The following is an 11,771-nucleotide window of genomic DNA, read 5'->3' as shown; positions in this document are numbered from 1 at the left end:
ATTGAATCTAAAGCATTAAAGACTTCATTCATACATTTCTATACATACATACTTGAATGCCCATTACTCCGGTAATTCTGTATTTTTCAGTTACACTTTTTCAATGAGAGTAGCTAATTTTGTTTATTTCACAACGTATTTGTAGTGGCTTCATACAGGCATAGCGTAGATTCGATTCTCGATTGCCAAATTTCACTTAACACTTCAACAGTGCTTTTCTCACGGTAAAACAATATTTTTTTTGGTAATTGACAGCAGTTATACATTTCTCAGATGCCTTCGCTAAGAAGAATAATGTCTTTGCCTCTCACCAACCCCCGACAATCTTTCTCGCCAACCTCCAACAATCTCTCCCTCCTCCAGCTGACAGATTTTTGCACTTTTATGCAACGGAAAATAAACCTTCTGTGGCAGTTATAACGAAATTGCTTTCTTATATCAGAGTAATAAGGCGTTTCAATAGAACATCTTTACCCCCGAAAATTACCCGGTACACCAGTTAGTATATGTATATGTATATGTATATGTATGTATGTATGTATGTATGTATGTATGTATGTATGTATGTATGTATGTATGTATGTATATACATATATATATGACGGTCTCTTCTGTCGGAGGCGACACGTATCAGCATTCATCTTTTTCCGAACGAGCTGCAAATATGATTTGTTCAGAATGATCAAATGTGTATGCTGTAGAGTTGCTCACTCTCTCCATCAAATCGACATTGCCATTGTGTGCCATGTGTTAAGTGTCGAAGTGACCGCAAGTCAACGTGAGATGAAGTGTTTTGCTCGAGAACGCAACACATACATGTACATATAAACATACATGCATACACATAGACACACAGTCACACACACACACACGCACACACAGATGAAAGATGAAATATAAGAACATGCTTAGGTAGTGTTGAGTCTGGACTCAACACTACCTAAGCATGTTCTTATATTTCATCTTTCACAATCAATTTATAAATATCCGACTGAGTTATGTAACAAAGGCTCAATATGTTCTGTAATATTTTTCTTTTACTACCTTTCCTGGCGTTTTTCTCCATTTTTGTGTGCACTGAGGAGGATGGTAATACGTGATAAAATTAATTTAATTTAATTATAATTATATAATTAATTTAATTTTTCCATATTTCTTAAATGTTGATGTTATCATATGAAACGATCGTATGTATGGCTTAAGTATTTTGATAAAACTTTTAACATTTTCTCTTCTCCATTCTTAATTGTCAGTTGAGTTTATATAGGATTATATCCTATAAATGCTCATAACACACCTTATGCTTGTTAAATTTTTATATTTTAAAAATAAATACTTTGTTTCTCTCTTTCTCTCTCTCCATATTTAATGGGAAGGCACATGGCTCAGTGGTTAGAGAATCGGGCTTACAACCATGAAGCTGTGAGTTGTGTTATTGAACAAGACACTTTATTTCACGTTGCTCCAGTTCGCTCAACGGTAGAAATCAGTTGCGACGTCATTCATGTCAAGCTGTACCGGCCCCTTTGCCTTGGGTAACATCGGTGTCTTGGATAGGGGAGGCTGGTATGCATGGGCGATTATTGGTCTTCCATAAACAACGTTGTCTCGGAGAGGAACTTTCTAAGTGCACTCCCATGGTCATTCATAACCGAAGTAGGTCATTACCCTTATATATATGTGTATATATATATATATATATATATATATATATATATATATATAAATCTTTAGGTAAATATATTCAATAAGAATATTATGTACTAAATTTATATTGAGTGCTCAATTGTATCAAAATATTAATACTATTAAAATATTTAGATATTTAATACGAGCGATAAAATAAAAATTAAAAATTACTACTTTTGATGAGAGTCTTTAAATCCATATTTATTTCCTTGGTTATTCTTCTGCAATAATCCATAATATTCATACGTAAAATCCGTCATATTATCTTGCATTCCAAATATAGTTCATACAGTTAGTTTAGAAACGTGAAATTTGTATATACTTTAGTATGAGAATCTTGAAATTCATATGTCCTCTTGGTAATTCCTCTGTAGCAATCCATAACACTTTGTCTTGGTAATTCCTCTGTAGCAATCCATAGTACTGTTGTATAAAATTCATTATATTATCCGGTAATGAAGCTATGAAATCATAAACTGGTCAAAGCATTTCTTTTATATTTTTATCTTTATAAATATTTGATGGGAGGATTGTATAGAGATGACGCACTCCTTATCTATAACAGTAGATCGCCAGGCTATTCTAACATTTCAGCTGGCTAACTCAAGAATATATTTATTTATATATATCTTTAATACAAAAAGTATTTTCACACGGGTATATCTTTATGATGAGTTTGGATATTAATTTTCTTATATTAATAATTATAATATATTATTAAATATATATATAGGCGCAGGATTGGCTGTGTGGTAAGTAGCTTGTTTACCAACCAAATGGTTCCGGGTTCAGTCCCACTGCGTGGCACCTTGGGCAAGTGTCTTCTACTATAGCCTCGGGCCGACCAATGCCTTGTGAGTGGATTTGGTAGATGGAAACTGAAAGAAGCCCGTCGTATATATGTATATATATATATATATATTGAAAATATATATATATATGCGTGAAAATATATATATATATGCGTGTGTGTGTTTGTGTGTCTGTGTTTGTCCCCCCAGCATTGCTTGACAACCGATGCTGGTGTGTTTATGTCCCCGTTACTTAGCGGTTCGGCAAAAGAGACCGATAGAATAAGTACTGGGCTTACAAAAGAATAAGTCCCGGGGTCGAGTTGCTCGATTAAAGGCGGTGCTCCAGCATGGCCGCAGTCAAATGACTGAAACGAGTAAAAGAGAAAAGAGAAAGATATATATATATATATATATATATATACAAAGCAGCGAAAATATTTTGGCAACTTAAATTAAAATTTTGAAGTGAATCTCGCAGCTTTTGTGTTTTGGATGGCTTATAAATACCTTCTACGCTGCAATTGTTTTTGTATCCTCACACGATCTCAGATGAGGTCACTTTCTAAGCAAGTACATCTCCGTAATATATATATACATTCACATATATATGTGTGCGTGTGCATGCGTGTGTCTGTGTGTGAATGTATGCGTTAAAGGACTGGTATCAGAACGATTCATCCGGTTGGGGAGTTACATTGTTATGAAAAACAAAGGAGACACAATAAAGTGCGATACGTAACTAAAAAAGCCGGCTCCATGTAGTATGGTGCTGGGCATCAGTCTCGAGATAGGTTAGCGAGCGGAATACGAGCCAAGTGAGATATATAATATAAATGTATATAGAGTCTGTTTGTATGCATGTATGTAAACAACTATATATATAAATATATATAACTTAAATGATTTGAATGTGAGCTACTCTACATTTCTTACTTCTAATAGTACAGTGGTTGGATGAGCTTCTATAATATACCGGGTACTATCACACAATCTTTCAGACGCAAAATACAGTATGGATGCTTTCTGAGAAGAAATAGCGAGAAAGAAAGAGAAATAATTAAAAGAAAAATAGTAAACGAGAAAAAAGCACTGAAGTTAAATAGAAGTTGGGTCCTTTGATCCGTTAGAATGATTAATATTGGTTGCGTGGTTAAATCGACAGGAAAGGTTCAACTTTGGAGAGGGCGGTGTTCTCCAATAGGATAATAGAAACATATCCAAATACTTACACTTAGTGAAAATTTCTGATCTAGAATTCAGTCTGTGTATTTCATAAATATAAATAGATATAAATTATTTGGGCTATACAAAGCCTTGCGCATACTTGACCCATTAAGGTAAAGCGTGGCTCGTTCTACGATGATCCACATGATGGTATTTAGGATATTTTTGGCATTCAGGTACCATAAATGGCAAGCAAACTTAATAGCTTTCTTCTTGTCTACGTTTCCGAAAGCAGATTGATGGTTAACATATCTTTTCTGAAAGTCGCTTTTGCAGAGACCAATATACTTTTTCAGTTGAGTCTCGTTAATTTGTAGACCTGAGGTGACTACAACCTTGTAGACTACTTTATATATATGTGTGTATTTGTGTGTGTGTAGAGAGAGAGAGAGAGAGATTTTACTATATATATATATATACTCACACACACACATACATACATATATATATATATATATTCACACACACACATGCATATATATATATATATATTCACACACACACATGCATATATATGTATATATATACACACACATATATATAGGGAGAATTCACAAAAAAGCAAAAGACAAGTGGTGTAGACAACAAACAGATGTATTAATTTAACGCTCGGGAAGCGAAAAAGTCTTTAACGTTTTGAGCGTACGCTCTTCTACAGAAAGGAACGCAGAAAGAAACAAGGAGAGGAAATAAGGAATGTGCAAGGACGCACACATTCTACTACTATTATTTCTACTCATAATAATAGTATATGTAACAAGGTCAGTACTTTGCATGAAACATTAGGAAAGAATGCTTTAATCCCAGGTAGATATCGTATTAATAATACTAACTATAAACATCGTGGAAATGAATCCATAAAGAAGCACTTGTAAAATACACAATAATTATCCATTACACGACAACTTCCGCAGATTTAATGTTCTTTGTAAATGCACTGTCCTTAATAAAGAAGGAATCTCTATCAAAATATACATCGGCACTGCTGTCGCGTTTAAACGTCGATACATATTTCCCCTTTTAACTTTCCGAAACACTATAAGTCTTCTCTCTAGCTCATCACATAGCGAACCTTAAGAAAAACAGTATACCATATAATTAGTCTATGATCGGTTCCGGAGTGCCATACCAGAAAAAACCACACTCCGTGCCGGTTATGCTTAAATGAACCAATACAGATCTTGCAACATAATTCATAGTACATACTGAATCGATAAAAGAAAGCTTTAACTATTTACATTCAGAGATTCTTTGAAACGTTCTGATTTCATCAGACATCTAAACGTTGCGCTTTGAATTTCTTCACACAACTAACACGCATACTTATTCAATATAGTTCAACATATTTTAACCCATCATGTACCCCCTCCCCTATTCCTCTCTTTGTACTATACTCTTTACTCTTTTACTTGTTTCAGTCATTTGACTGCGACCATGCTGGAGCACCGCCTTTAGTCGAGCAAATCGACCCCGGGACTTATTCTTTGTAAGCCCAGTACTTATTCTATCGGTCTCTTTTGCCGAACCGCTAAGTGACGGGGACGTAAATACACCAGCATCGGTTGTCAAGCAATGCTAGGGAGACAAACGCATACACACAAACACCTACACACACATATATATATATATATACATATATACGACAGGCTTCTTTCAGTTTCCGTCTACCAAATCTACTCACAAGGCATTGGTCGGCTCGGGGCTATAGTAGAAGACACTTGCCCAAGATGCCACGCAGTGGGACTGAACCTGGGACCATGTGGCTGGTTAGCAAGCTACTTACCACACAGCCACTCCTGCGCCTATGGTTATTATTTTACCATCATCGCTGAAAACCTTATTTCCCCTATTCTACAATTACCACTAACCTGAACCTCGTATACAGCCACCTTCCATTATTCATTATATCACTGCTCGGAATTCAAGTAGAAAGATTTAACTAAATATTATATCCGAACATATATCTATCGATATTATTAATTATTATTAGTTTAAAATTTTTCTTTTCTCTATCCTATGCTATTTCTTTACCCAAATTTTTTCATATCCATGTTATGAATTAAATTTATAATTTTAAATTAAATTTATAATTTTAAATAGTAGATCTTTTTTTTTACGATAAATACATTCGCTTCTCTGATAACTTATCAAACGCGTGCACGAACTGCTCCGATTATATCTTTATATATAAAAGTGAGGTTGTGTGCTGTCTGTCTCCTACGATTTAGATTCCTAACTACTCCCACATTTTGCGGTGCAGTTTAACCAAAACCGGGTATCTTATAGTCGTTCTTCATATCGAGCCCTTCTGGGTATTAGCGTGCGTCTACGATGAGTCTACGATTTAAAAAAAATTTACCACCAATTTTTCCCATTTTTAATGCATTTTTGGCATATATAAGGGAAGTAACTCTCTAAAAATTTATTATTAAATCTCAGAACGTAAAAAGCTACAGTAACACCCATCCTTTGTGGTTAGCCATATTGAGATGGCTATTATACTTTACATCTCTAAAAATGCTTATATAGTTATTTCCCTTACAAACCCGAGCAACGCCGGGCGATACTGCTAGTATCCTATAAAGTATAAACCGTAATTCCTATCAACAAAAGCCTTTTATCTAGCAGTAAGACCTTGAATTCCATTATAGTAAGGTGTGTAAAGGGAACTGGTTGCTTCTTTACACTTTTGGGGTGCAACTTGGGTGCAACACAATTTCCTTTCTTTTTGTTTCTAGAAACTACAAGTCAGGAACGAAACGCAAGTTTAGAAATATATACAATTCTTTATTCTCTTATTCAACAATGAAACACGATGGTATACTGGTATCCACCTAGTTCAACACAGCAAGGCTGAATTCTAACGTTTGCAAGCTTCTTACAACAATTCAGCATTAATAGAACAGGTTAAATCCTAAGCGTCTGGGACAGGAGAATAGGCTGATCACACGTATGAAAATACGTCCTTTCGCTTCTATCGCCGTGTCTCAAGTCCCCGACGCTATTAAGGAACGCTATAGAATTTCTTCTTCAGTCTCTAGCGCATGTGCATGAGGGAACTTCCTTATGCCTTTCCAGAAGGTTCCAGAAGGTTCCTACCCCGCATACGCACACTGAAGAAGGACTGTCCGCACACGCACACTGAAGAATGACGTTGCGTGTATGCACACTGGAACATGACGTCACTACAGGTGGTTTATATACCCAAATGCCGAATATTTCCTTCTTTCCATTTTCTTTCCTCTTTTCTCTTTAGCATAACACATTATATCATATAACCATATATTCAAGGCTTCAGTTTGTCTCGCATTTCCGCGAGTTTGTGTGTCTGTGCGTGATTCTGTATGCATATGCCATGTGACTGTGTATATGTGAGCAACGGTATGTCTACGTGCATTTGTGTGTCTGTAGTTTGTTATCTTGTATATATGTTTGTTATCTTGTATATATATATATCTTGTATATATCTTGTATATATTATTACTCTCTCTCTTAGACTCCGCCGGTTACGACGACGAGGGTCCCAGCTGATACGATCAACGGAACAGCTTGCTCGTGAAATTAACGTGCAAATGGCTGAGCATTCCACAGACACGTGTACCCTTAACGTAGTTCTCGGGGATAATCAGCGTGACACAGAGAGTGACAAGGCTGACCCTTTGAAATACAAATACAACTCATTTTTGCCAGCTGAGTGGACTGGAGCAACGTGAAATAAAGTGTCTTGCTCAAGGACACAACGCGTCGCCGGGAATCGAACTCACAACCTTACGATCATGAGCCGAATGCCCTAACCACTAAGCCACGCGCCCTCACATATTATTACTAATATACAGGTGACGCCATTTTATGAAAGACAGGTAAATAATTTGGAGAATACCGGAATAGTTTATTTTTCAAAAAGTATTAACAATTTCATAAATAGATCTGTTATAAATTTCATTCTTCAAATACATTTATTGTTTCGACTATTTCATCTAACATGGTTATTGTTAACCTACGATCTGTATTTATTATAGACAAAAATTTAGGTATCATAGACGTCATCAATATCAAAGTAATCCTTGTGAACGCTGATAAGTTCAAGTCTTCTCGACTTATTATATTGTTGCAAGCAAAGAAAAAAGATACGATTAGAAACAGTTTTACAATGGATTTACCAATCTCGAATCTCAATGGAAAATGACGGTTAACAATTGTCTTGAACAAACTGGCATCTATGAATTCTTCCCCATATTTTGACTGAACTAAATTTGGACGAAGACTTTTGGCGAGCTTTATGGATTCAAGCAGAATAAACTCATACCGTTTCTGAATAGCTTTTATGATTGCAATACCATAGAGAAGAAACATGGAAACAAACCATATATCACCAACAGTATCAGGCTTAGCAAGTACTGCAATAGCTGATGAAAATATATACGTGCAGATGGTTTCAAAACTTGTAAGAAATATATAGATTGAATAAATTCCCCATATTATAAAACATAGAAACGATATGAATGTTAAAATGAAAGCAATAATCTTGAAAATATAGTTAGGATTCAAATACAGGGAGTAAATATAAACTCTGAAATAACTTAATGGTAAAGTTAAAATCAGATAAACAATTGGGATTCCATAATAAACGAGGCACAGAAATAATTCGCAGACAGAAAATACAGCAAATAAAATTGTAATGGAAATAAAGAGCCAAAGTGTAAGGAATCGCCAGAAAATATTTCTCCTGTAGTAATATAACCAAATTTTCTTTATACGATTAATCCAAGTATAAATTATTAAATACCAGAAATTTGGGTTTAAAGCAGTAGAAATATTAGCTTCCATTACTGCATAGAGTAGATCATAATCATGTAGAGTAGAAACATTTAAACTGCCATACTTCTCTAATAATCTCTTATTTTGAATGAGAAACGTGAAAGTGGATCTTTGATGTAATGTATTATAAGCGACAGTCTCACTTGTTCGACTGGGAAGAACGAAGAGAATAAAGCTAAAAAATATGTAGACCGTGAACCACAAAAACGGACCCCCCAAGAAGCCATCTGTATTATCATAACTTTCTGTTATTCCTAATATTAGGGCGCGATAGCCCAATGGTATGCCATCTTGGTAAAGAATTTCTATTGTTTCATATAAAAAGAAGTAATGCATCAAAAGATCCAGAAAGAGTACTGAAAGTGAAAATAGAATACAAAGGAATCTTCTTAGTCTTGAGGCAAGGAAAGAGTAATTGTGGAAACAAAATACCCAAGACAGAAAATGAGAGAATGTGTAAATATTATGTTTTCCATTTAACCACTCGGATTCGTGTGGCAATGTGTTTTTAATTGTAAATAAGAATTCATCGTGAGCAAACAGTGGCAGATTGAGTTGACGGGAATGTGAAGGTACTTTCGCTTTTGATACAAAACTTATAAACAATGGGGAAAATACCCACAAAACTGCTCCGATGATAGTTGCATAATTGTAAAACATAGTATTTTCAATGATTTTTCCTGGACAAATGGATTTGGTGTGATAAACACGACTTTCATTCTTATTTCTCACACAGCAATAGTTCTTCAGTATATTTCGATTTATACCTATTCTTCTGTAAAGTTCAAATACGCAAGGGCTTTTCCTCTTCAAATCATAAGACAGATTTATATAAAAACACATGAAACCAGATTCTACCGTTTGCAATTTGGGTATAAATAAGATATTTTTCAATTCCTCAAAAATTAAATATATTAAATCGTTTCTCTGAATATTTTGTTTTCCACAATTTATCTCGACATCAATCCTTGGATTAGCAATGTAGACATCTAACAAATTAAAATTGTGAATTTTAAAAGTATAGAAAAACTTTTTATGTACTATGAAACCATTAGGTACATCTGGAATCTAGGTAAAATGTCTTGCGTTTGCGAAATAATCCATTCGTATGGGTTTCAGAAGGTCATCAAGCTTTTTATCGGATAACTGGACTTCAAAATTGAAAACTTTTTTGCCTGATTTTACTGAACGAGATAAAATCTCACTGACATTGGAAGAAATTTTAATATCACAATTATTTCTGATTTCCTTCGCATCGATGTTCAATGATGTCAGTGTGATAAGAAGAATGATTGAAAGAATAAGAGAACAGGCTCCTGTTACCATCGTCTGCATGACAGCCATATTTCGTTACCTGTAAAACAAAAATATAGAACATATATTTATGTTATGGTTATCGACAATTTTTTGTTTCGGTATATCTGGTATTAGAATTTTTCTTCTGCCCTTATCTTGTAAATTATATATTTTACCTTTAAAGGCATTTTTTGATATGCTGGCCATTGATAAAATGTTTTTCCCGAAAAATATTTTATCCTATATTAATTATATATATATATATATATATATATAATATATATATATATATTATATATATATATATATGTATATGTAGAAGGTTGAAAAGGAACACACGAGTTAATATATATATGAAAAAAGTCAAGGTAGAAACTACTAAAATAATTTTATAAAAACATTTCAGTACCGGTTTCAGTCATTGCGACTTTTTCAACTGTAAGTATGAAAAACAATTAAATTTTAGAAAAATTAAAAGAAAAATTTTTCTAAAAGAATATTGCATAGTATTCAAATAGAAGGGGCATTTGCCTTGTTTCTGCTTGTCTCTGTCTCTTTTATTTACTCTTGTGTTTCCTACCTTGATATTGACTACTTGTACTACTTCTGTATCGTCGGCATAGCTAGTATATGTGGCTGTCTGTGTAACTGATGGCCTATCTGAAAGAGTCACCATGAGCAGCAGCGGCCGCAATACAGTTCTATGAGGCACTTCACTGTCTATTACTGTCTCCTTGGAGAGGGCTCCGTTGGATGCTACCGTCTGGCTTCTGATTTTTAGGAAGTCATGCAAGCACTTCCGATTTTGCCACTTATGCCGAGTCTCCGTAGATGGTGACATATCCCATGATCAGCTTTAACAAAGGCCTTTGAAAAGTAGAGATATATCACGTTTGAGCAATTCATTAATTGTTTCAACCCCCAGTCATAGTGCTTAACGAGCGAAAGCTATGCTGGGTGTCAGGGAGCAAGTCATTATCTTGAAGGAATGCAATTAGTTTATTGCTGACAATGCGCTCCATTACTTTGCTGACATAGAGTAGAAAAGAATGCTTAGCGGTATTTCGTCTGTCTTTACGTTCTGAGTTCAAATTCTGCCGTGGTCGACTTTGCCTTCCATAGTTTTGGGGTCGATAAATTAAGTACCAGTTGCGTACTGGGGGCCATCTAATCGAGTGGCCCCCTCCTTCAAAATGTCGGGCCTTGTGCCTAGAGCACAAAAGAGTGCTTTGCGGTATTTCGTCTGTCTTTACGTTCTGAGTTCAAATTCTGCCGTGGTCGACTTTGCCTTCCATAGTTTTGGGGTCGATAAATTAAGTACCAGTTGCGTACTGGGGGCCATCTAATCGAGTGGCCCCCTCCTTCAAAATGTCGGGCCTTGTGCCTAGAGCACAAAAGAGTGCTTTGCGGTATTTCGTCTGTCTTTACGTTCTGAGTTCAAATTCCGCCGAGGTCGACTTTGCCTTACATCGTTTCGGGGTACCAGTTGCGTAATGGGGTTGATCTAATCGACTGGTCCCCTCCCCCAAAATTTCTGGCCTTGAGTAGAAAAGAATAAATAATACTGTTTTATCCAGCTTCTAGGAATAAAAAATGCAGATTCTTGAAAAGACTGCAGTGAGATCGTTGCGAGACTTTCCTATAGAAATGAGGAATGGAGCAGAACAGGCAGATACTGTACGCATCGTGTGTTCTGTGATGAACGTGACAAAGTCATGTGACCGATGATTGAAAAGGAAGGCAAAAATAAATAAATAATAACAGTCGAATGGATAAGTGTGATAACAAACTATGAAAATGAATTATTTTAACCTGGGAATAGAAAATTACTATTTGTAAATCTCACAACGAGAGATATTCAGTAACAGTACTTTGGAATAAATATTATTTGCCAACATAACATGGCAGTCCTGGTTTAGGACGAATGTTGCAGTAATTTAGCCCCAGGAG

At 35.2% G+C, this 11,771-nt stretch overlaps 1 protein-coding gene across 1 annotated transcript in view; it reads right to left on the bottom strand.

Annotated features, from left to right (window-relative positions):
* Positions 1–11,771, bottom strand: part of LOC115209402 — a 215,593-nt gene that overhangs the window by 23,210 nt on the left and 180,612 nt on the right. The gene's annotated exons all lie outside the window — the stretch shown is intronic.

The sequence above is a fragment of the Octopus sinensis genome, linkage group LG1, assembly GCF_006345805.1.
Source record: "Octopus sinensis linkage group LG1, ASM634580v1, whole genome shotgun sequence".
In the NCBI taxonomy this organism is placed as follows: domain Eukaryota; kingdom Metazoa; phylum Mollusca; class Cephalopoda; order Octopoda; family Octopodidae; genus Octopus; species Octopus sinensis.
This window is presented reverse-complemented; position numbering and strand designations above follow the sequence as displayed.